Source organism: Canis aureus, chromosome 13 (genome assembly GCF_053574225.1).
Source record: "Canis aureus isolate CA01 chromosome 13, VMU_Caureus_v.1.0, whole genome shotgun sequence".
Classification (NCBI taxonomy): Eukaryota; Metazoa; Chordata; class Mammalia; order Carnivora; family Canidae; genus Canis; species Canis aureus.
Window position 1 is genome coordinate 26,049,284 of NC_135623.1, and position 26,370 is coordinate 26,075,653.

At 36.4% G+C, this 26,370-nt stretch overlaps 1 protein-coding gene and 1 pseudogene across 3 annotated transcripts in view; one reads left to right on the top strand and one right to left on the bottom strand.

The window, feature by feature from the left end:
* The window catches only part of OSBPL8 (oxysterol binding protein like 8), a 147,777-nt gene that overhangs the window by 114,832 nt on the left and 6,575 nt on the right, over window positions 1-26,370 (bottom strand). The gene's annotated exons all lie outside the window — the stretch shown is intronic.
* On the top strand, window positions 14,991-15,100 carry LOC144282743 (small nucleolar RNA U13; annotated as a pseudogene).

Below are 26,370 nucleotides of genomic sequence, written 5' to 3' on the forward strand. Positions count from 1 at the left end.
TGTATTATCTAGCCATCCATGAACAAAAAATAGCTTTAAGATAGAGATCTTGAATTCATTTAAAAAATTTCAGCTACGCAGGGGAAAAATGGAGGAAAAAAAGGAAGGAAAACAGTTTCATTTTGCCGGCATCATCCATTCCCCTAGGCCAGCATTGCTCAGTACCAAGAGGGAATTCCCTAGATAGAAAGAGTTCCTCTTGCCAGAAAAGGGAGAGCAAAGTCAACTATCAGCTTTCCCAGTCTTTCTAGGCACTGCACAAGGGACCTACTTTCATTTCACCCCAAGTAGAGACTGGCGAAGCTGAAACATATAGGCATGGCTAGGAACATGGAAGAAAAACAAGGGCTACCATTAGCAGCCATATAGTGGGAACAATGACAGTTCCCAGTAACCTGCTCTGCAGAGGGCACTGGAAACTTTATCCATTGATAAAAACAACAGCCAAGGCACCTGGATGGCTCGTCAGTTAGGCGTCCAATTTTTTATGTCAGCTCAAGTCTGATCTCAGGGTCATGAGGTCAAGCCCCGCACTGGGCTTTAAACTGGGTGTGGAGCCTATTTAAAAAAAATAAAAGACAAGAAAAGACCAAACCAGACCAAAGCCAGCACAGACATCTCCATATTTCACTAGCTTTTTGCCCAACAGGTATTTGAGTTCACAGACACCAGCTGCCTGAGTCTCCCACATATATTCCTTCCTCTCACCTGCCCCCTTGAGTCTGGGAATTACCCCAGCAGCCAGTCCAGGCATCTGTGGCTGCTGAGTTCAAAATACCAGCCTAGAATCTCATAGCTGACCTCCACTGATATGCATATGCTCAGCTGAGCCCATCCAGTTGTGTACTTGCATGCCACTGACCTGACGTCTGGTACCAGCTTCCATCGTCACATGCATATACATGCACATTTTGGGAAAGACTGCAACCAAAGAGGAGAAGAAGAGCACACCAACAGCCAAGGCTATCATAGCTTCTTGTGGGTCCAGATCAGGCCCTATCTTCTGTCACTGGCCTATACTACTGAAGCACTTGCAGCTAGCCCCTTGAGCTGTGTACTTGCACATGCTGGCCCAACCTCATCACTGTCCTCCACTGCCATGCAACTCATAGCAAGGTACAGCAAGTACAACAATGCACACCTACAGCCAAGGCCCTGCAGCTGTCTACATGCCCTCAGCCCCACCATTACATGTGTGTTTGCAACCACACGTGCCAGTAGCTGCACCTGTAACTGGTCTTTGCAGTGGAGTATGTGAACATCACAAGTTCCAGCCACTACCACTGCTTGCCCTGGACCCTAACTCCTGAACCTGGAGGTGCTGAAGACCTCAACAGTCCTCAAAGATGCTGCAGATCCTCCACAATGCTAGACAAAAAAATACACATTTGTTGAAGCTGTGGACCTCAATGGCTTTAACCAATGAGCCACAATAGCCACTGAGGACCCAGTGCTGCCACATACCCCTCCATTGGTACCCTGTACCACTAGACTCAGGGATACAACATACTCTAGCATGCCCCACCTGTAGATGAATGTCTTCCCTTACTGAAATCAGTCAATAGTCAAAAGGGGTGACTGATTCTTCAAATGCACAGACACAAAGCTACAAGGCTCACAAAATATCATGAAAACATAGCTCAAAGGAATATAGTAAACCTCCAAAATAACTAACCCTAAAGAAATGGAGATCCAGAAATTGCCAAAAAAAGTATTCAAAGTAATCATTCTGAAGATGCTCAAACAGCTACAAAAGAACACAGGAAAACAATTTAACAATACCAGAAAAATAATACAAGAAGATGAAAAGTTCAGCAAAGAGACAGAAAACAAAACAACAAACAAATTTTGGAACTGAAGAATACGATAAGTAATCTGAAAAATTCAACAAGGAAAAGAAATAATCAGTGAGCTTGAAAACAAATCTTTTGAAATTAACCAGTCAGAAAAATAAATAAATAAAAAGGCATGCAGAAATCTATGGGTCTTGTAAGACAACACTAAGAGAAGCAAGGTATACATTATCGGAGTCCACAAAAGAGAAATAGGAGAGAATAGAGTAGAAAGTTCATTTACAGAAATAGTGCTGAGAACTTCTCAAACTTGGGAGATAGATGTATCTGGACATCAGAGTTCATGAAGCTAATAGATCACCCACATTTTCAATCCAATTTTCCAAAACACATTCTAATAAAAATGGCTTAAAATCAAAGAGAATTTTAAAAGAGCAAGAGAAGACAAATTCTTACATATAAGGGAACCCCCATGTTTATCAGTGGATTTATCTGCAGAGATCTTGCAGGTCAGAAGAGAACAGTGTGATATATTTAAAAGGAAAGAAATTGCCAACCAAGAATGTTTTACCCAGCACGGTTGTCCTTCAGAAATGAAAGCAAGATGAAGACCTTCCCAAACAAAGGCTGAGGAAGTTCTTCAGCACTAGACTTGCCTTACAAGAAATGCTCAAAGGAGTTCTTAAAGCTGAAGCTAAAGGACACTAACTAGTAACATGAAAACTTACGAAAACAAATAGCACATTGGTAAAGGCAAGTAAACAGTCTAATCCAGAATACTCTAATACTGGAATATAGTGGTGTGTTAACTCTAGTATAAAGGTTGAAAGACAAAAACAAAGCTATAATAATTTGTAAGTTGATATACAATATAAAAAGATGTAAATTGTGACATCAAAGACACAAAGTGTGAAGGAGAGGAATGAAAGAGCAGTTTGTTTGTTTGGCTTTTATGAGACCAAAGTTAAGTTGTGATCAGCTTAAAATAGACTGTTATATCCATAAGACATTTCAAAATAACCAAAAACAGGGTAACCAAAATCAAAAACTTAAAGTATACACAAAATAAAGAGAAGGTAATCAAAGTGTACCACAGAAAATCATCAATTCAAAAAGAAAGAAAACAAGAGATGAAGAAAGGAGCAAAAAAACCATAAAACAGACAGAAAACAGTAAGACAACAATAGTAAGTCGTTACCTATCATTAATTACTTTAAATATAAATAGATCAAACACTCCAATGAAAAAGCATAGAATGGCTGAATAGATTTAAAAAAAAAAAAATGACCCAACTAAATGCTGCTACAAGAGACTCATTTCAGCTTCAAGGAAACACATAAGCTCAAGGAGAAGGGATGGAAAAACATTTCACGCAAATGGAAACAAAAAGAGAGCAGGGGTAGCTATAGTCATACCAGACAGAATAGACTTGAAGTAAAAAATGGTAACAAGAGACAAAAAAGGTCATTATATAATAAAAAGGGGTCATCATGAGGATATAACAATTATAAATATATATGCACCCACCACTGAAGAAACTAAATGTATTAAGCAAATACCAACAGATCTGAAGAGATAACAAGGAGCAATACAACAATAGGAAGGGACCTCAAAACCCCACTATCAATACAACAATAGGAAGGGACCTCAAAACCCCACTATGGATAAATCACCAAGAAAAAAAAAATCAATAAGGAAACACTACAGAAGAAATGGACCTAACAGACATATACAGAACATTCCACCCAACAGCAATAGGATTCACATTTTCCTCAAGTGCACATGGTATATTCTCCAGAATAAATTATATGTTCGGTTACAAAACAAGTCTTAGCAAATTTTAAAGAACTGAAATCATGGTACTATCTCTTCTAATCACAAAAGTATGAAACTGAAATCAATAATAAGAAAAGTGGGATCCCTGGGTGGCGCAGCGGTTTGGCGCCTGCCTTTGGCCCAGGGCGCGATCCTGGAGACCCGGGATCGAATCCCACGTCGGGCTCCCGGTGCATGGAGCCTGCTTCTCCCTCTGCCTGTGTCTCTGCCTCTCTCTCTCTCTCTCTGTGACTATCATAAATAAATAAAAATTTTAAAAAATAATAATAAGAAGAAGAAAAGTGGAAAATTCACAAATATGTGGAATAAACAACACATTGCTGAACAACCAAAGAGTCAAAGAGGAATAGAGAAACAAAGAAATATCTTGAAATAAATGAAAATGTAAATACAACATATCAAAATGTATGGGATGCAGCAAAAAAGAAGTTTATAGTGATAAATGCTTAAATTAAGAAAAAGGAAAGATCTCAAATAACCTAACTTTACCTTCAAAGAATGAAAAAAAACAAGAACTAAGCCCAAAGTTAGCAGAAGGAAGAAGCTAAAAATCAGAGATGAAATCATAAGAGACTATGAGGAACAATTATACATCAACAAATCGAACAACCTTTAAGAAATGGACCAATTCCTAGAAGCATACAATCTACCAAGTCCAAATCATAAAGAAATAAAAAAATCTGAGCAGACCAAATAACAAGGAGAATGAATCAATAATCAAACACCCCCAATAAAGGAAAGCTTAGGACCAGATGCCTATATGGGTAAATTCTACCCAATTTTTAAAGAATTAACACCAATTCTTCTCAAACTCTTCCAAAAAACTAAAGAGAAGGGAACACTTCCAAACTCATTTAATGTGGTTAGAATTATCCTGATACCAAAGATAAAGATACTACAAGAAAACACGCTAATATCCTGATTACTATAAACACAAAAATCCTCAACAAACTAATCCTCAACAAAGTAAACAGAATTCAATAGTACATTAAGCAGATAATACACAATCATCAAATAGGACTTTTCCCTAGTATTCAAGGATATGCAAAACAATAAATGTGAAATATTGCATTACTAAAATGAAGGACAAAAATCATCATCTCAATAGCAACAGAAAAAGCATTTAGCAAAATTGAATATCCTTTCATAATTACTTGAAAAAAAATAAAAGCTCAACAAATTGGGTATAAAAGGTACACATCGCAACATAAAGGTCACATACGAAAAACCAAGAGCTAACATATTCGGTAGTGAAAGACTGAAAGCTTTCCTTACAAGATCAGAAAAAAGACAAGGGTATTCATTCTCACGACTTCTATTCGACATAGTATTGGAAGTCCCAGCTAGAGCAAGAAAAAGAAATAAAAGGCATCCAAATTGGAAAATAAAAAGTGTCTTTGTCGGCTGATAACATAATCTTGTATACAGAAAATCCTAAACACTCTATAGTGTTTAATAAACAAAGTCAGTAAAATTGCAGGATAGAAAAGTCAATCTACAAAAATCAGCTAGATTTCTATAGTTCAATAAACTATCTGAAAAAGAAACGAAGAAAGCAATCCCATTTACAATAGCATCAAAAAGAACAAATGCTTAAGAATAATTTTTTTTTAAAGAATTGGCTTTATTTTTTTCAAGTGAGCTCTATGTCAAAAGTGGTGCATGAATTCATGACCCCAAAGTTAAGAGTCATATATGCTCTACTGACTGAGCCAGCCACGCACCCCATTTAGGAATAAACCAAGGAAGTGAAAGCTCTAAATACTGAACACTATAAGACGCCAAAGAAAGAAATCAAACAAGACACAAAAAAGGTAGACATTTCATGTTCAAGGATCAGAAGACAATGTTGTATATGTCCATACTATCCAAAATCATCATTGATTCAATGCAATCCCTACCATTATTTCAAAGGCACATTTCACAAAAATAGAAAAACAATCCCAAAATTTATATGGAAATACAAAAGACCCCAAATAGTCAAAACAATCTTCAGAGGGAAGATCAAAGTTTGGAGGTACCAAATTCCTCTTTTCAAATTATATTACAAAGCAACAGTAATCAAAACAATATGGTCCTGGCATAAAAATGGGTACAGACCAATGGAACAGAACAGAGAACTCAGCAATAAATTCACACGTATATGGTCAACTAACATTGGACAAGAGAGCCAAAAATACTCAGTGGGGAAAGAATAGTTCTTTCAGTAAATGATGAAGGGAAAACTGGAGTCAAAAGAATGAGGGGATCCCTGGGTGGCTCGGCGGTTTGGCGCCTCCCTTTGGCCTGGGGCGCGATCCTGGAGTCCCGGGATCGAGTCCCGCGTCCGGCTCCCGGCATGGAGCCTGCTTCTGCCTCTGCCTGTGTCTCTGCCTCTCTCTCTCTGTCTATCATGAATAAATAAATACATATTTAAAAAGAAAAAAAAGAATGAAACTGGATCCCTATCGTACACCAGACACTCAACTCAATGGATTAAGGACTTAAACATTTAACACCTGAAACCAAATAACTCCTAGAAGAAAACAAAAGGGAAAAGCTCCCCAACATTAGTCTTGGTATTATTTTTGGATATGTATCAAAAACACAAGCAACAAAAGCAAAAATAAACAAGTTGGACTAAATGAAACTAAAAAGCTTCTGCATAACAAAAGAAACAATATGAAAGACAATCTACAAAATGAGAGAAAGTATTGCGAATCAGCTGTCTGATAAAGGATTAACAGCCAAAATATATAAGGAACTCATACAACTTGATAGCAAAAAAAAAAAAAGTGATTTAAAGATGGGTGGAGCACTTGAATAGACGTTTTTCTTAAAAGACATACAAATGACCAACAACTACATTAAAAGGTGTTCAACATCACTAATCACAGAGGAAATGGAAACCACAATGATACATCATCTCACACCTGTTAGAATGGCTATTATTTAAAAAAGAGAGAGAGAGAGATATCAAATGTTGGTGAAGATATGCAGAAATGGGAACCCTTGGGATCCCTGGGTGGCGCAGCGGTTTAGCGCCTGCCTTTGGCCCAGGGCGCGATCCTGGAGACCCGGGATCGAGTCCCACATCGGGCTCCCGGTGCATGGAGCCTGCTTCTCCCTCTGCCTGTGTCTCTGCCTCTCTCTCTCTCTCACTGCATGCCTATCATAAATAAATAAAAAAATAAAAAAAAAAAAAAAAAAAGAAATGGGAACCCTTGTACACTGCTGCCAGGAATATAAACTATTACGGCCACTATTAAAAACAGTATGGAGATTCCTCAGAAAGTTAAAAAATAGGACTACCAGATGATCCAGCAATTCCATTACTGGGTATTTACCTGAAGGAAACAAAATCATTATCTTGGAAGAGATATCCCATGTTCACTGTAGCATTGCTCCCATGTTCACACAGCATTATTCACAATAGCCAAGACATGGAAACAATCTAAATGTACATCAACAGATGACTAGAAAATGTGGTATCTGTAGTGTGTGTGGTATGTGTGTGTAGAAAAAAATATATTTATAAAATAAAATTATTCAGCCATTAAAAAAAAGAAATCCTGATATTTGCAACATGGATGGAACTTGACGGCTTTCCCATATTGTGTATGTGAAAGCTGCTATGACAGCAGAGCTTCAATGTTCTTATCACAACAACACAACAAAATGGCAATTATGTGAGATTAAGGATGCCTTTAACACATAATTGTAGTAAACATTCTGCAGCATATACATGTATCAAATCATCACATTGTATACCTTAAACTTACACAATGTAGTATGTCATTTATTTCTTAAGGCTGGAGGGAAAAGGCATTGTTTGCTTATTTTTGAAACCTCAGCTTCTTGCACAGTACCTGGCATATTGCAAGCACTGAAAAAATAATTCACTAAATGAATAATGGAATCAAAGAAAAACCTTCTTCACAAGTAATTAAGCTACATGGTTTAAATCATTCAGTCACTTAAGGGTATAAACAAAAGGTAGAGGAAAAACAAGTATAAAACAAAGCAGTCTTCATGGGCATCTAATAATTGATCATGGCAAATCTATAAAGGCTGAAAGGTTTGGGTTCAGCCAAGAAATGTTAATACTGCATTATAAGATTAAATATTATGTCACCCTAGAAACTATAGCAGTCTGATGGATTTTTTTAACTTGTACACATTTACTTCCCCTTCCTGTAATAACATGTACCCTGATCTTCCCTTGAAAAAAGCAACCCTCCACCAACATATACAATCTTGCTTGGTACCATGCTATCTCCTAGCAAAGAATAAGCAATAACCCAAACCAAGTCAATCAGTCCCGATCTGACTCTTTGAGATATGTGAATCATGAGCAGGGTGATCACATGAATGGAAAAACAATTAGATAACTATCTAGCTTAAGGGAGGCTCCACAAAGACTATCCATTGCTTCCTGCTCTCTAGATCCCTGGAGCCGCTTAAAAGTGTCTGTTCTTTCTAAAACTCGGTTTTTCAACTTTTATTTCAAGAAGATGAGCTTATCACTCTGGTATATTATTTAAGTTAGCCAAAGCCTCCTACTGCTTGAACCAAAGGACCCTAAATGGACGTACTTCAGCCATGTACAACTAAAATAAGCAACCCTTGAATAACAAAGTCAACTTCAAATGAATCAACAAGTGATAAGAATGTCACACCTGAAACATAAAACACCATACACGCTATCAAAAAAAAAAAAAAAAAAGTAACAGTAGTATAATATCCACCTATGTGTTTCTGCTTATGTGTTTTAATTCCATTAATAAGGTCTGTCATATAAACATCATCAAGATCAGGTTTTGATCAGAATGATAAGGAGAAAAAACCATGTTTAATCAAAAATGTGATCTCTACCTCAATTTCAGTTCAGTCTTACAACGCAAAATGCTTCCTCTGGAGCTCTTGCTTCTTATTTTCTCATCCCCTATCAAATGAAGGATTTGTGGTCAACTGTATGATTAGTATTAAGAGGAGAAACATATCTAAAAATATCTATTTGAGCAGCTGACAGACAGTTCCATTTGTCTGACTGATCTTATAATCTACGCAGTCTTTCAGTCTTTCAGAAGTAAATAACCGGAGTGGAAACAAAGTGTATGACCAATCTTCCTAAGGCCCTCAACCATAATCAACCCAACTCAACAATGAAAGGGGGAAGCTGTAACTCCACTTCTATCTCATTATCTATCTGGTTTCTAAAATTCTAAGCTGTGTCAAGAGCAAAGCTTAGACATATCTTTCAAAGGATAAAAGTGATTTCCATAGGAAGAAAAAATACACACATATTTCTACCATAGCCTAGGACCTATATAATTCACAAGAACAAGTTAATTAAAATGCAAAATCAAGACTCATCAACACCTCTCAATATGTGAGAAGTAAAGAAAAAAGGATACATAATAAGCAAGATAAAATCCCCAAGGACCAAAAAAAAAAAAAAAAAAAAAAAGTGAGGGAGAGAGACAAATGAAACAAAATAATGACAAAAATCGATACATAATTGAATGTTACATTTATTTTTTCTCCTATTATTTTTATTCTAAAGTAAAGCAGTTTAAAAAAAAATGAAAGCATCTGGGCACTATTTTGAAACCACAAATAGTATTCATTTTTTTACTTCCATTTACATGTAGTTAAGCTAAATTAAATGCAATCTGTATCTAACATTTTTCTTCAATTCAACATGTTCCCACTTAGACATCCTTTAGTTTTGGCAACTGCCATTAGTGTTTCTCAAATATTCATGCAAAAGACTGCTTTAGGCAAAGCTATTTTGTTAGAGAGAGACAGGAGAAGGGGGGAAAAACTCATGATTTTAAAGTAACTGGAAAGGGTTACAATTTCCTTTCCCAACCAATTTCATATTTGGTATTTAAACACTTGGCTTCGGACTGAGTGACTCAGGGATTGAGTGGCTGCCTTCAGCTCAGGGCATGATCCCAGATCTGGGGATCAGTCCCCCTGCAACCTCATCGGGCTCCCTGCGGGGAGCCTGCTTCTCCCTCTACCTGCGTCTCTGCCCCCCTCTCTCTCTCATGAATAAATAAATAAAATCTAAAACAAATAAACACTTGGCTTCTGACACACACTTTTGCTACTGTAGACTTTATATTTACTGACCTTCCTCAAAATCACATAGATGGACCACTAACACTCAGTGTTGCTCACTACCAATGATTCTGAGGAATCATTTCTGGCCAGCTGAAAGCACTTAGGATCCTCCTTAAAACAAACAATATCTTCCCTGGAAAATAAGCACAAAGCCCTGTTGGTGGTAACATTTTGAAAACATTAACTAGCATAACATACCAACAAAACATAAACAAAACAAGTAAATGAAAACAAAAATCACCATGTACACAAACACAAGCAGTGAGGGCAAGAGACTTTTTTTATATTTTCAAAATGATTTTGGGTTAGGAAATTTATACTACCTCCAAAACTTACTATAAAAATAAAACAAAGGGGCATGATATTGACATACCATAATATACCAGTGGAACAAAACAGAAAGTCGTGAAATGGACCTCACATCCATGGTCAATTAATTTGCAACAGAAGTGCCAAGAAAACACAGTAAAAAGCAAAATATTTTAAATAAAAACTTCATTAAAAGAAAAAAAAACCCTGACTCTTATACTAAACACAAAAATTAACAAAATGAATCACAGAATAGAAAAGCCAACATAAATATTTCAATATAAAATTTACAGAATAAAACAGGAGAGAAAATCTTCACAAATTTGGAGTAGGCAAAATTTCTTAGGAGACTAAAAAACACAAGCCATAAAAGAAAAATCTGGCATGCTAGAATCAATAAAAATTAAAAGGTTCTCTTCAAATTAAAAAGGTAAGCCACAGACTAGAAGAAAACACACATAATACATACATTTGACAAAGAACTAGGATCCAGGGATCCCTGGGTGGCGCAGCGGTTTAGCGCCTGCCTTTGGCCCAGGGTGCGATCCTGGAGACCCAGGATCAAATCCCACGTCGGGCTCCCGGTGCATGGAGCCTGCTTCTCCCTCTGCCTGTGTCTCTGCCTCTCTCTCTCTCTGTGACTATCATAAGTAAATAAATAAAAACTTAAAAAAAAAAAAAAAAAGAACTAGGATCCAGAATATATGAAGAACTCTTAAAAGTCAATAATAAGAAAAAGCAAAAGTTTTTAAACAGACAAAAGATTTAAACAATTTACAAAAAAAAATTATAATACAAATGACCAATGAATCCATGAAAAGATGCTTAATATACCACTGGTCATCAGTAAAATGCAAATGAAAAACCACAGTGAGATATTACTACACAACCACTAGAAAACGCTAAAATTTTTTAAACTGTTGACAAGGAAGACAAGCAACTGGAACTCTCACATAATGTTGCTGGAAATGGATAACATTAGAACCATTCCTAGGTATTTCCCACTTCCAGGGAAATGGAAATATGTCCACATGAAGACTTGCATATGCATTTTTCATGGCAATGTTATTTGTAATAGCCAAGTCAGATATCTACCAACAGGTGAATGAATAGAATAAACAAATTGTACTACATTTAATACATACATAAAATGCAATACTATCCAGCAATAAAAAGGAACAGTCTCAAAAAACAGGCTGTGCAAAAGCCACACAGAGTACATATTCTATGATTTCATTTATATGAAATTCTAGAACAGACAAAAAACAATGTGTAGCAGATAGAGCTCAGATCAGCTGTTGCCTGAAGAAGAGCTAAGACAGTGGGAGAGTGGAGAAGGGAAAATATTAAGTGGGAAGAGAGCACAAGGGGTTTTGGGCACTGATAAAAATGTTCTATATCTTGATCATAGTAATAGTTACATGGGTCAAAATGCATCAAATTATTGGGCAGCTTGGGTGGCTCAGCGGTTTAGCGCCGCCTTCAGCCCAGGGCGTGATCCTGGAGACCTGGGATCGAGTCCCATGTCGGGCTTCCTGCATGGAGCCTGCTTCTCCCTCTGCCTGTGTCTCTGCCTCTCTCTCAGTCTCTATGTCTCTCATGAATAAATAAATAAAATTTAAAAAAATTCTTTTAAATGCATCAAATTATATACATAAAATGGGTGCATTTTATTCCATGCAAATTGTATCAAAATAGTGTTTGGTTTGTTTTTTTCTTAACATGCTGTTGGTAGGTTAAGTGATAGAGGACAAGAAAGGAAAGACTACAGAAATAGATTAGCAGAATGATGTAAAAAAGAAATTTTTTTAATTGATAGGAAAAGTTCAAATTCTAGCACAGCTAAAACTAGGAATGTAACGGAAATTATTTAATCTGTGAATGCACATAACTCCTAGGATAGATGCAAAAATTAAATGGGATAGTTAACACTATACCTGGTACACATCACAGAAACAACTCAGATTGGTTGACTCTGTATCTATCCATGTTAAGTGTTACGGTAAAATCAAGAAAATAAGTAAGGTACATGGAGTAAACCATCAAAGAACTTTTAGAGGAAATAATTTTAGATGCTAATTTTAAAAGGAGAAAAGGAAGGAGGGCATTGCTGGTGGAGGGAATGGTAATCTGTAGAAGAACGGAGGCGGCAAGGAGCAAGTTGCATGCAGGAGATGGAAAAATTAGCATGCCTGTGGCAGCAAGTCCATATACGGGAATAGAAAAAAAAAAAAAAAGCAGGGTAACCTTCCCATCCGACATAAATATTCATTTCAATTTTACAGTAGGATCCAGAATAGTAACTTCATCAGTTGATGCTATGACACAACACAAATAAACTCAATTTCACAAGAAAAATAAATTTGACTATTTAAAATAAGAAAAAAGAAAAAGTTCTGTCTTTCTGTTGAAAAAATATGAATGATTACACTCATCACCTTCAGTCTCTTGGAGGTTAGCCATAGTTCCTTCTCTAAAGAAAAAATAATTATTAAAATATAATTATAGCAAAGCAACATATGGACTTGCTGTGCAGCTGTCATTGTACTCCTAAAATTATGAAAGCTCCACTTTCCAGAATCTAAAATCTGTAAGTGATCACTTTGAAAAACAAGATATAAAATATCTCCTCAAAAGTACTAATCAGCTACAACAAAAATGATCTCATGGCATGCTACTTAATGTAAGAATACCAGAGTTCCATTTCAAGACACCTGAAGTGACCAAGATCAGGATTCTTGAGCATTTATAACTTTAAAGTGTCATTACATGTATGCATTTAAATGTGTTTAATAAAAGAATGTAGGATTAGTATTCAAACTAACTTAAATCCTTATTAAGTAAGATTTTACATGTTCAGCAAAGTAACTCCTTTCTACATTTTATACATAAAACAGTTAAGTGTCATTTCAATGTTTTAATTCTGGGAAGAGACAGTCAAGATTGCTAATTTAGTTCCCAGAATGACAGAAATGTACAGAAATACAGAAACAGAATGAGATGCACAATGAAAGAAGAAATATTAAAGGGCAATAATACTGACTTTTAAACAGATTAGCAGCAATATAGCTATGGTGAGAACAACCAAACTACAGTATTAAATTAACTCGTCTCTTGTTGAGGAAGGACGTAAAGTAGGGACAGTCAGCTAACACAAGGTTTCATCTGCTCTGTTTACACCAAAGCCCATATCCAATTAGATGCCTTGGCTCAGAGTAGAACATGTAGAGACTAAAGAATCTACCTTTGCTTTCTTGGGTCTACGTGATATACAAAAATGTAATACCTGAAATAATTATGAATGCATAAAAAATTATTAATGTGTTATGTCATTCAGAATCATGATTTTCCCTTTAAATTTCCTTTGATTTGATTTTATACTGTAAAATACTTTTCAAAGCATTTCCTATATATATATGTGTGTGTGTATATATGTGTGTGTGTGTGTATATATATATATATATATACACACTAAAAAAAGAAAATTATTTTAAGAAACATAAATTAGGGGAAAAATGTTTTTAACAGTATGATTAGCAATAAAATATTAGTTAAGACCTGCCACTGTGTTTCTGGTTTTTGTTGAAAGATTTTAGGAGGCCGATACTGCTAAAAATCATTCTTGATAAAATGAGGATTGTGAAACTTTTTAAGTCAAGCACCTTCAAAATGACTAAAAAGATCTGACAACAAGACAACGGACCCTTTAATAAGTATACTTCAAAGGCTTTATCAATGTAAATAAATGTATTTTATGTAGTGGTGGGAAATTTGCCCATGGTGCATCTGGATTACTGAGATTAAACATTGAGGAAAAAGTCCAAAATTTAAAAGGATACAAAAGTCTCTTATAAAAAGCCCTAAGACCTACCATTAGGTAAGTGGAAGGGGGTCAAAAGTGGCCTGAATCTCCTGCTGAGGGTATAAAGTATCTTTTTGGTTACCGATCTTAGAAACATGCCACCCAACAGTGAGCTATATAGAAAAAAAGAATACATGCACAAAAAAGTAAATTTAAATTAAAGCTCTTCCTGGGCAAGCCATTGTTGGAGTCACTAGTTTTCTTAATGATTCTTATTTATACCATTTTGCGGTTTGCCTTACTAAAATCCTATTTGAGGGAAAAAACCTTAAATTTTAAAAAAGAATTTAAACAAAATATCAAAAGGGCAGAGAAATTTAAAATGTATAAAAGTGACAAGAAAATACTAGAAAAATAAAAGCTAAAGATGAAGTACACAAAATATTAATGGACAAACACACTATGGACAAAAAATAAGCAACTAAAAACAGGTTAAAATTAAAAGGAAATGAAATCAGCAACCTAAGACACTAAAAGCAGAGAAACAAAAACTACAAAAACTACCTTTTAATCAACATAATAATAACACAAGAATGCTAATTTAAGAACTGAACACATTCACTCAAAAAAAATTTTTAAAGATTTATTTATTCATGAGGGACGCAGAGAGAAAGAGGCAGAGACACAAGCAAAGGGAGAAGCAGGCTCCTCGCAAGGAGCCCCATGTGGGACTCGATCCCATATCCTGGGATTACGCCCTGAGCCGAAGCAGACACCCAACTACTGAGCCACCCAGGCGTCCCATAGTCAAATATTCTTTAAACTAAGGGGCCCTGGGGTGGCATCCAACCCAGTTGGATGGTGAGCATCCAACTGGTGGTTTCCGATTGGGTCATGGAATAGAGGCTCCGAGCTCAGCAAGGAATCTGCTGGATATTCTCTCCTTCTGCCCCTCTGCACCCACCTTTAAAAATAAATAAATAAATAAATAAATCTTAAAAAGAAAAGATTTCTTACACTAAGACTGCTTTGCTTTCTCAAGTGTTTCCTGAAAACAACACAGCTCCTAGCCTTATACCAATGACTCCTATTCCCAACACTCTGGCTTTTATAAGACACTTTTGCGAGAAGATGACAAATTCCTTAAAGAATGCTGAACAGTAAGCATGATGATTGGGTGTTCATACTGTTGTGTGACATGTGCCTCCCTCAAACTTTGTTACCACCTTGGCACATTACCCATCTGATATGCAGAAAAAAAGAATACTGAGCAGGCTATGAGTTCCATTTGTCTTTATCTGACACTAGTACTTAGTGGGTACAACCATAGACCCACCTATAACCTACACCCCCCCAAAAAATGGTATAAATTTTTAGTGCAAAAACTTAATCAGTTCTGAGAAAGACTTTTGTTTCTGTTTTGCTTTGGTCTGTACTACTCTAAAAGTACCAGGTACACCTACTAAGTGAGTACACTAGTAAATAATGGGATACCATTTTTTTGAATCTTGTTTCTAACATGCTTCCTCCCTGAACTACTGTATTTTTTAATTGGCAAGAACTTCTCCCATGCAGTGGTCACAGGTGGGTTAAAATAATCACTTTTCATTTAAAATTTAAGGAAATGTCTACCCTTTGAAATCTTAGCATTCCTAAACAAATTTTAGACCTATTACAAACCTTCAAGTCAACCACTCACCATCTCTAAATTTTACAGATGAAGAAACTAAAAACAGAAGGGCTTAAGTGACTTGTCCAATATCACGAAGCCAAAAGAAACCAGAACCCAAGTCCCTTAAGTACCAGTCAAACATTCTAAGAACAAAATATAAAGTAAAAGGAAGGAATTATTAGGATATAGCCGTTTAGATTTAGGATGTACTGGTTGGTGAAAAGACTGCAAAACAGTATATTATACTACTAGTGGGTTGTTTTGTTTTGTTTTGTTAAGAATTATACATACAAGTACCCATACAAGGCATAGGAAGTAGGGAGAAATGATACTGTGTAGACGAATAATACCAAACTGCTAGGGCAGCCCGGGTGGCTCAGCGGTTTAGCGCCACCTTCAGCCCAGGGTGTGATCCTGGAGACCCAGGATCGAGTCCACGTCCGGCTCGCTCCCTGCATGGAGCCTGCTTCTCCCTCTGCCTGGGTCTCTGCCTCTCTCTCTCTCTCTCTCTCTCTCTCTCATGAATAAATAAATAAAATCTTTTAAAAAAAAAAAACTGCTAATTTAGTGGGCTATCTTAGACATATAAAGTCAGGACTAGTAGCGGTAGAAACTATGAGTTTCTGTAGCTGCTGAATTTTATAGTTGACACGTGTTGATGCAATCACCTAATTTTGTAAGAAAAATGTAGGGCACTTGGCTGGCTCAGTCAGTACAGCATGCAACTCCTGATCTTGGGGTTGTGAGTTGGTTTGGGAATGGAGCCTACTTAAAATTAAAAAAAAAAAAAAAAAAAGTTAGACACATAAATTTACCCTGAAAACAAAATGCATCTTAAAATGGTTTAAGTCTCAATCTCCCTCTCTCCCTGCCTCTCCTCCACCCCATTTCTGTGTTAGAAATGCAATAATTTAAATGTGCGCACACATACACGCACACTCCAAAGATATTACTCATGCAACTGAGGTTCACCTTCAAATTATCTTACTTTGTCTTCACATTAAATGTGGTCTTCCTTAAGAATGGCATAACATTAATATGTTAGAATAATTCCAACAACTTAAGATAGCTTAAGTGAAAGGCTGAATTATAAAATTCATTTAAAGACAGTTTCCTTTAGATTCACAGTAGTAATAAAAAGTGAATTAATACATTTGTCATGAGTAAGAGTATTTGTCATCAAAAAAATATTTTTATATAAATGCACACTGCAAAAGCGGTTTTAATCATGTTAAAAAACATCATTCTTGGTGGGCTAATACATCTCCCCCAAGCCCCCCACACAAAGTTTAACTAACAATTGTAGTCCTCACAAGATGGTAAAGGCAATGATAAGCTTCAGCTCATTACTCCATGTAAATTATGAATTTCAGAATCAGTAAGTCCAAATGATAATATTTTATTATAGTTCTCCACAGACTATTATGCTATCCCTCAAGGTTATTTATGGTGTCTCTCAAAGTTATTTTATTTCCCATAACTGTGGAATATTAACTATCTGTCCAAAGAGTAAGGGATGCCTTAAATAGGTAAATTATATTTCCTTCACTCCTCTCCCCATTTCTTTTTCAATCTGTTGACACTGATGCCCACCCTTGTAATTCCACTACAATTACACAAAGATCATTTATTGACAAGTTTAATGCTTACTTTGCCACACTCTTATTCAAAACTCCCTCCTGACCTTCTAATAGTCCCTCAAACCAATCCTGTTTTGGTTCTTTCACTAGCTCCCTTCACTCTGTCTGGACTTTGAAGTGTCAGGGTTTCACTCCATTGGAGCCTCTTCTCTCTTACTTTCAACTACCACTTTCATGCAGTAACCCCCTATCCATATTACTAGCATAGAACTCTCTCCTACATTCAAATCCACATGTTTAATGATCTGCAGAAGTTCAAAAACTCTTAGGATGCATCAAACCATATGGAGGGCTTGCTCAAAAACAGATTTCTGAGCCCCATCTCCAAAGTTTTTGATTCAGTAGGTTTGAGCAGAAACCTAAGAATCTGTGTTTCTAATTAGTTCCCAGGTGACACATACTTTGAGAATCACTGGCCTACATGATTCTCCTTTAAGATAAATTACAGATATCTTAATTTCAACACAACCTAATGGGCCTTCCAGCATCTACCCTGGCTACCTCAAAACCATTCTTCACACAGCATCCAGAGTGATAATTACGTACCTGATCTTTTCATAATCCTTTGTTTAAAATATTCTAATGGTTTCCAAGGGATTTTAAGACAAAAACCAAAATCTTTAACATGATCTATTAAGCCTTATATGACCCAACCTTGGTCTACTGCCCCACACTGCTATCATTCTTTTTTTTTTTTTTTTTAAACACTCTGGCCACACCACTCTTTCAGTTCCTAGCAAAAGCCAAGTTCCTTGCTGTTCCAGGATATTCAAACAAAATGTTCTGCCAGAAATATTCTTTTTTCCCTCAGCTCAAGTCACCTTCCTTGGCTCCCCTCCCCCACTAGGTCAGCAAATTCTCATATTGCCCTATATTTCTTGCTCTTAGCACTCCCCACATGATAATTACACAGTGAATTGTGCAAGTGGTAGTCTACTGTCTATTCCCCACCTTCACACACACAAGCTCAAAGAGGTCACATATCTATTTAGTTCCCACTGAATTTTTAGCCTCCTGCATAGTGACCCACACTCAAATATGTTAAATTAATGGTTTTATAACATTAAATTATTTTGAAACCACAGAAGGAAAAGTATTATTAAGAAGGAAATTGAAGCATTTTTTTACTATCCTCTAATACCTACAAATGAGGAAGCTTCATTACATTCCCCTATTTGGAAATTTAACTAAAGAAAAATAACACCTTCAAAAGGTAAAATGAAATCTTCCTATCACAAGTTCCTGTGCAACAAGACATATAAATTATTATTAACTGCACTAATAAAGTGCTGATACCAAAATGTTATCCACTAATATATAAGTGTATAAGGCAGCCTAAGGTAATTCTTGCACGAAAATTAATTTACACATTAACCTGCATCAAAGAGTACATCCAGGCTTAGCAAAAGTAGTTTTGCTATGTAAGTGGGATGGGGATAGCTGTTGTGGATAATCACAAGTTACATAATATTAATGTAACCAAGAACTAAATGACTTTAGAAACAAATGTTCTATAGATTCTCAACTCCTTTAAAATGGAAAGTATCTGCTGTCTGTAATTTATTCATCAACTCTTTTTCTCTGATGTGCATGCTAAGTCAGCATACCACTAATCTAAGTGGCCAACAGAACACATATATTATGATATAACCTTAATATAGAATTTATAGCCAAATAAAGCATAACTCCATTCAGAAGAGTTGTTTTTAGAGGCTATTTTAAGTTGTCATCACACAAAACAATTTTGGGACTTCCTTTTTCTAATCATTTCCTTAACTACCTTGCAAGTGACATTAGGATAACAGGTTTCACCCTTTGGTCTGCTTATTTTTAACTAAAAATGGCATTCCTCATTTTGATCCCTAATTAATGAGACTTGGCTCAGAATGACTTCCCACTTTTTCCATAGATCAAATTCATTTCCAAAAGATGTCATCTGCCACCATAGAATGTAGATTTAAAAAATGAGGGATGGGATCCCTGGGTGGCGCAGCGGTTTGGCGCCTGCCTTTGGCCCAGGGCGCGATCCTGGAGACCCGGGATCGAATCCCACGTCGGGCTCCCGGTGCATGGAGCCTGCTTCTCCCTCTGCCTGTGTCTCTGCCTCTCTCTCTCTCTCTCTGTGACTATCATGAATAAATAAAAATTAAAAATAAAAAATAAAAAAAATAAAAATAAAAAAAAAATAAAAAATGAGGGAGCATCTGGGTGGCTTGGTTGGTTAAGCATCCGACTCTTAATTTCTACTTCGGTCATGATCTCGGGGTTATGAGATCAAGTCCCACACTAGGCTCTGTGTTGGGCATGGAGCCTGCTTGAAATTCTCTCTCTCCTTCCCTCTGCCCCCTCCCTCTCTTAAAAAAAGCCATGAGACTGAGCAAACTGAGGAAACACAGAAATATTAGTTCCAAAAGTATTTTTGAACAACAGTGAGACAATGTCATTGCTGAAATAAATTCAAGATAACTTTGAACACATCAATCATTTCTTAAACATGTAAGTTCTAGTAAATTTAATAATTGGTCCCGTTTCTACTTTGAGCATGATTCATGGACAGGCTTGATCCATGACTTCTGGTTTTCCTGAATAACAGATGCAGTAAAACATAAGCACATTTACTATAAACTAAAGATTAAGAAACAAAACAAGTTTTAGGAAAAAAAAAAATCTGGTGGTCTACTATAAAAATATGGCTTGTGGAGGTAATATGGTCTACTAAATAGAATGTGAATATAAAATGAGATAGGCCACAGTTCAACTTCTTGCTTGGTCCCTTAGTAGCTACATGACTAAGTTATTTGAACATGGAATCTGTACAGCACGAATAATGTCATTGGTAAAATGAGAATAATACCATCTTCTGAGCTATTTTAGGAATTATATTATATAGTATATTGTCCGATTGGAATTCTAGCCCCTGACTCTTCAAGGACTCCTCAAAAAACCTAAGAGGCTATCTGGTCCAAGCTCTCCATTTTACTAAGACCCATGAGATTAAATGGTTTGCCAAGGTCACACGGCTACTTAGTAGGAAAGACAATACTTTTGGCAGGTTTCTTATTCTCTCAGTGCATCTGTTTACTAAATCACTTGGTGTTTATAATGTTATGTCCCAAGCTTGTGACAGAGGGTCTCAAAGAGGGTTTCTGAGACAGTAATAAACCAAGACCACTTAAACAACAGTGCTTACAAATATGATACTGGTAATCGCACATTAATAATTTAGTCCTACATATTAAATGTCTCTCTTGGATTTTAAGTCTTTGCTCTTAAAGTTAGGTATTTCAAATTACTGCTAAAATGACTTGATTATTAAAACATAAATTTTCAGTTTCCTTGAAAGGTTCTTTTCTAAGAAAAATATGAACCTTGTCTTAAATCAGGATACTAGGGGAAAAAAATGGTGTTTCTCATTTTTTAAGGATAGTAAACAGTTATAACAAACCAAAAGAGTTACCTACTTTCCTAAAAGTAAAATTAATGCCCATACTTAAGCTAAGAGTTCTTTCTCAAGGATCAAAGCTTAAAACGCAAGCTCTAAAATTAATTCAAGACAATCTCAAAGAATTTTATATTGACTTTCTTACTCAATCCCAAGAGCAGTTTCTTCATATTTTGAATCAAACTAAGAATGACTTTCAATATGGGACATTAAAAAAAAAAGAGTATCTGAGTGCCTAACTCTGGAGTAGATGCTTCTGGGTTTTGAATTCTGGGTATAAATTACCACAATCAAAGTATTCATCCTCTTTAATTTATCATGTGCGTAACCAAGACACATAATTACACTTCTGCATGCCAATTGAAAAAGGACCTATGACACAATTTTTAATACTTCAAGAGTGATTACCAAAAATGTGGAACTATGGAGATAACTTATTAATATGACAATGAAAAAATTCTTAAGAGAATTCTAAAAAAACATATTTTCTGAATTTAATTAAAATCATAATTTGCGGGCAGCCTGGGTGGCTCAGCGGCTTAGCGCCGCCTTTCAGCTCAGGTGGTGATCCTGGAGTCCCGGGATCGAGTCCCACATTGGGCTCCCTGCATGGAGCCTGCTTCTCCCTCTGCCTGTCTCTGCCTCTCTCTCTCTCATGAATAAATAAATATAATAAAATCTTTTTTAAAAATCATAATTAGAGTCGCAAAATGTATTACTGATTAATTTTAACTTTTAAGTTTGAAGAGGCTAATTACTACTACCATGAATTAAGAAGCCCCAAAGATAACGAAATAAAACAAAACTCTACTCATTAAAATACTCAATATGTTAAGTAATCAACCTTCAAATGAATCTCTATTTTTCCTCTATTTTCTTTGTCAATAATGACTATTATTTTTAATTCCTACGGCATGGTAATTAAATTCTTGGGAAAATGAAGATATAAAAACCATAATTTCCCAAACAATCAAACCTTGAGTTTCACAGAATATAAGAAAAGTTCACTAATCAGTAAATATATACCTATTGCATTAACAGAATACTTGTAACATTGATTTCCTCTGTATTAGGCAAATAAAGAAACTATCCCAGAATCAATTTATTTTCTAAGCTACTTTAAATTTCAATTAAGAATTTACTAGATAGGTCCTATAATATCTTAAATAATCAGGCCAAATCTGGGGGGTTTAATAAGCCTTCCAAACCACAACCCTTCTGACAGGATTTCAACTACAAAGTAGTCAGCATTTCTTAAATCTGGATTGCAAAAACTTCTGATTGCAGGAGGATTATAACTCTAATCATAGACACACATTCCAGCAGTAAAAATCAGAGCTAAAGAAGAATTACGAAGTCTCTTGAGAGAAGACCTAACAAGATTAATGGGGAAATGCTGCATCACCATAGAAGAGAGGGGAAAGAAACAGATAAATTTACCTGCCCAGAATAATTTACAATTAATCAATGTGGTACCTAAAGATTCAGGAAAGGAGAATGGGAAATAACAAAGAAAACAAACAGGTCAAAGAAATTGTATAAGAATGCTGGGAAATTTTTATGAATATAAAATGAAAGGAGATGAAAACTAAGGCCTTCGGTGAACCAGCTAGGCAATTCAAAGATTTAAAGATTGTAAGGTAGAAAAGGAGGAAAAGAGAAAAATATCAGTAACTGCTGAACCAAAGTAGCTGTAACAAAGCAGAGAAATAAAAAAGAATAGTATCTCACCAACTAGAAACAGTTAAACCAAAAATAAAACAAGTAAAGATATCTCAATAATTGAAATATTACAAGAGCCACATGACAAAGTTAATATGCCATTCTCTGGAGCAAAGTCACTATTTTATGTACAATTCTAAATGGTCTTACTCAGTTTCCAAGTAGCAAAGTAGAAATGGCAAAAGAATCATAATGACATGTGCAAACTGGGATAGATGACAACAGAAGAGTAATCAGAAAAACTAAAAAGGAAACAAGAATTCAAAAAGAGTACAAGTTTCAGGATTAACTGGCATAAAGATACAAACACCTATATAAATCAATACTTTAGGAACATCACTGTATTTTAACAGTATTATGGTCCTAATTCCTATGAATCAGCCTACATTTTAAAAACAGCTCAAAAAATGAATTAAAAAAATATTTAAATAGCTCTATATATCTTAGGTTTAAAAAGAAGTTAAAAAAGGACTCTAACATAAAATGATAGACTATATATAAAATTTCCTTACAGTTATTCCAACTATCTCATTGAAATAAAAACAATTCACACAAAAAGAAAGAAAACCGTAAGAGCAAATAAATTTAAAGCTGGAGGCAGGGGCAGAGTGTGTGTGCCTATTTATATACATATACACCGATACACACACACACACACACACACACACACATATATGGCTTGATATAACAAGCAGAAAAAACTACATATTTATTATACCCTCTAAGTGATGATAAAGGGTGGGAATCCATATGTCTGACAGGACCCCAAAGAGGCATGACTGCAAACTAAATGATACAGCAAAGAGTGAAAAGAGTAGGGCCAAAAATAGAACTAAATACTACTTGACTTTATAAAGAACTACATTACCCATCATCTCCTATCTCCATCTCCAAGGGGCACCTAAACAAGTGACATTTGCCCCCAGGCAAAAACATACTCTGCTTTTCCCTAAGAAAAATGAATGACTAGAAGACTAAAATCAGATGCGGACAAAGTAATACTCTTTTCCTCTGGCATTTAGAGGTCCCACAGGCTGGAAGCTAGCTCCTCTCCCTTTTACAATAAAACAATGTTTGCTAACAGATAGGCCCTGCCCTGTACTACCTAACGCTAGCCCCTTAAGTGCTGTGTACAGCTCCTATTCAAAGGAAAAACTAGTAGGGACAACAGTCCAAGGAATAGGGTGAGAGAGAGGGGGAGACCCAGATCAGAAACTTCTAAAACATGAACGGACAACCAGAAAACACCAGGCATGTAAGGAAAACTAAGCCTGAAAAATAATAATTACAAAAACAAACACAGAAAGTGACCAGAGTGGGAAAAAAGGTAATTGAGGAAACACAAGATAATATCTTTTAAAAATCTATTTTACGTATTCTAACACTAAAGACAGTATTACAACAGAGATGAATGATACAGGAAAAGAAAAAGAGAACAAGAAAATTCATAGATTACCTGCCCCCCAAAATCAACCAAAACAAGTGGAGGGGGGAAATCCCCAGAACACAGAGCAAAGAGAATCAAAAAATATGAAAAGTAAAATCAGACAAAGAGTATCAATCCAAGAGAGAAAACATCTACTCAAATATCTGCCCACTTAAGGACAAATGGACCATGTGAAGGGAGAAGGATCTCAAAGACGTAATGGATAAGAATTTCCCGGAGTTAGAAGAATCTCACTTAGACAATAAAACCAACTGACTGCCTAGAACAAATAACCAAAACAAAAAATAAAAACCTTTATTCAGACAGAATGAAAAACAGATTATCTTCAAACACACACACACACACACACACACACACACACACACACACACACAAAACTGAATTAGATGCCACAGGGCTTCTAATCAGCATCCCTGTGGGCTAGAAGACAACCAAGCAATGCTTTCAGAGTTCTAAAAGAAAACTTTCTGAGACCTACAAAACTGTGCCCAGCCAAGCCATCAGTCAAACAGAATGAAGACAACTTGTGCAGACACTAATTCAGAAAGTTTGCCTCTCAAATACCTTTCTCAGGAAGTTATTTTAAGACTCCAGAAAAAAAGATCAAATAAATTTAGAAAAAGATCTATAGTAGAATGGATTCAATTCAAGGGTATAGCAAACGGAGTTCCCAGAGGAGACTTAAAAGCAGCTAGTCCAAACTGAGACAGAACTAAAGGCGACTCCAGAAAAATAAGGAACACAACATAAAGTGCACTATGCTTAAGAGTTGGGGGGAAGGGGAACTATGATAAAGGCATAGAATACAAGTAAAAGGGCGAGTAGAAATACCAAGAAAACAGGAAGTCATGCCGAATTTTTTTTAATTCAATGGCTAGATTTTGAGTTAAGTAAATAAAATCCTCTAGACCTCGATGGTATTAAGGGCATGTTTCTTCAGGTGGCCCAAGGGCTGCTTAAGAGAATCTGCAGACATCAAGCTGGGCATACTACTCCACCCAGCATAACTAATGTTGACATAGTCATAATATTGAAACCAATTATTGGTTTTCATCATTTAGAGAGAACTAGTGGACATGACAGCCGGGGTTAAGAATAGGCGCAGGGGAAAGGGTGTACTGTGTTTAGGCAACAAGAAGTTTGGAAGGAAAAGGAAAGAAAGAAAAAGAAAGGAAAATTCAAATAACATCTAAATTGATAAATAGATGGATAGATCAACGTTCAATAGAAAGCAGTGTGTTTCGCAAAAACAACAGAACTTCCTTTGTTGCATATTCACGAACAAACCTCCTCCATAAACTCCACCCATCTTCTAAGAAGAGAAAACATTTTTTAAATAAAAATAACGGTCCTCCAGCTTAAAATAATTTCTTTCAGGTTAACTCAATTTTTAAGGCAGTAGTTCTCTATCAAGGGCAGTCCTTCCCCACCCCACCCCCGCCCCCCCCCAAGAGGACATTTAACAATGTCTGGAGACATTTTTGGTTGCATAATTAAGAGAAAATACTACAGATATCTAATGGATAAAGGACCAGGATGCTGCTGTACATTCCACAATGCAGAGTACAGCCACTTATAGCAAAGAATTATACAGCCCAAAATGTCAATAGTGCCAAGTTGGAGAAAACCCCCTTTAAAGGAACGCCTTTTGCTCAGGGATGTCTGGGTGGCTCAGGGGTTGAGCCATCTGCCTTCAGGCCCCACCTCATCCCCTGTTGGTACGCATATTCTGGGGCGCTCAACTACCTCTCCTAGGCAGCCCATGCTTACAGTAATTTTACACAATTAAAATTTCTCATTAAAGTTGCAACCTGTTGTGGGTACTCCTCTTTGGTATGTAGCTCTCTTCTACATGGGAATTCAAAGTCGCTAGTTCCTTCCATCCTGTAAGTGCCCTAGGTTCCTTGGACTGTAAAAAGAAGCTGGAGAAAGAACACCTGCTTTTCTGTCCCCTCTATCCAGAAGTGACAACACATCATTTCCATCCACAGTCCACTCATGAAAATCGGTCACATACATGGCCCCATTTCGATGCATGCAGGGATGACAAGGATAGAGGAGAGAATGACAGAAAGGCACTCCTGGCTGAGCAACCACTTGCCAGCCTTCATCATACTACACCAAGAGGGAACATAAAATTTTGGTGGGCACTGAGCTGAATCCGCCACGCCCACCCTCTCCCCAACCATTACAGCCTGGTCTCTCCCTTCACAACAGTAGTCTCACAACAAGCTTGTCGGCTCCCACTCTGTTAACATCTATTTCTTTCACCAGGATTATGTGAGATCCTCTAGATCTCTTTCATACTACATAAGAACCACAGGAAACTCACAGGATGCATCTCTGGGCCCCACTCTGCCTCAATACACCATCTTCTCCCCCCTATAGGCATCTGATGTCAGCACCAGACCAGGTACTGGGCAATAAGCTAATACGTGGCTGTGCAGGCTGTGAACTTCGGCAGTCTAGCTTCAGAGCCTGTGCTATTCTGCTTCTTTAGATTTCTATAATAATAGGTAGTAAGAGAGTACTTTCGGGATCATTTTATAAAAAACATCTGTATCTTGCAAAAACATAGTCTAGGAACTATTAAAAT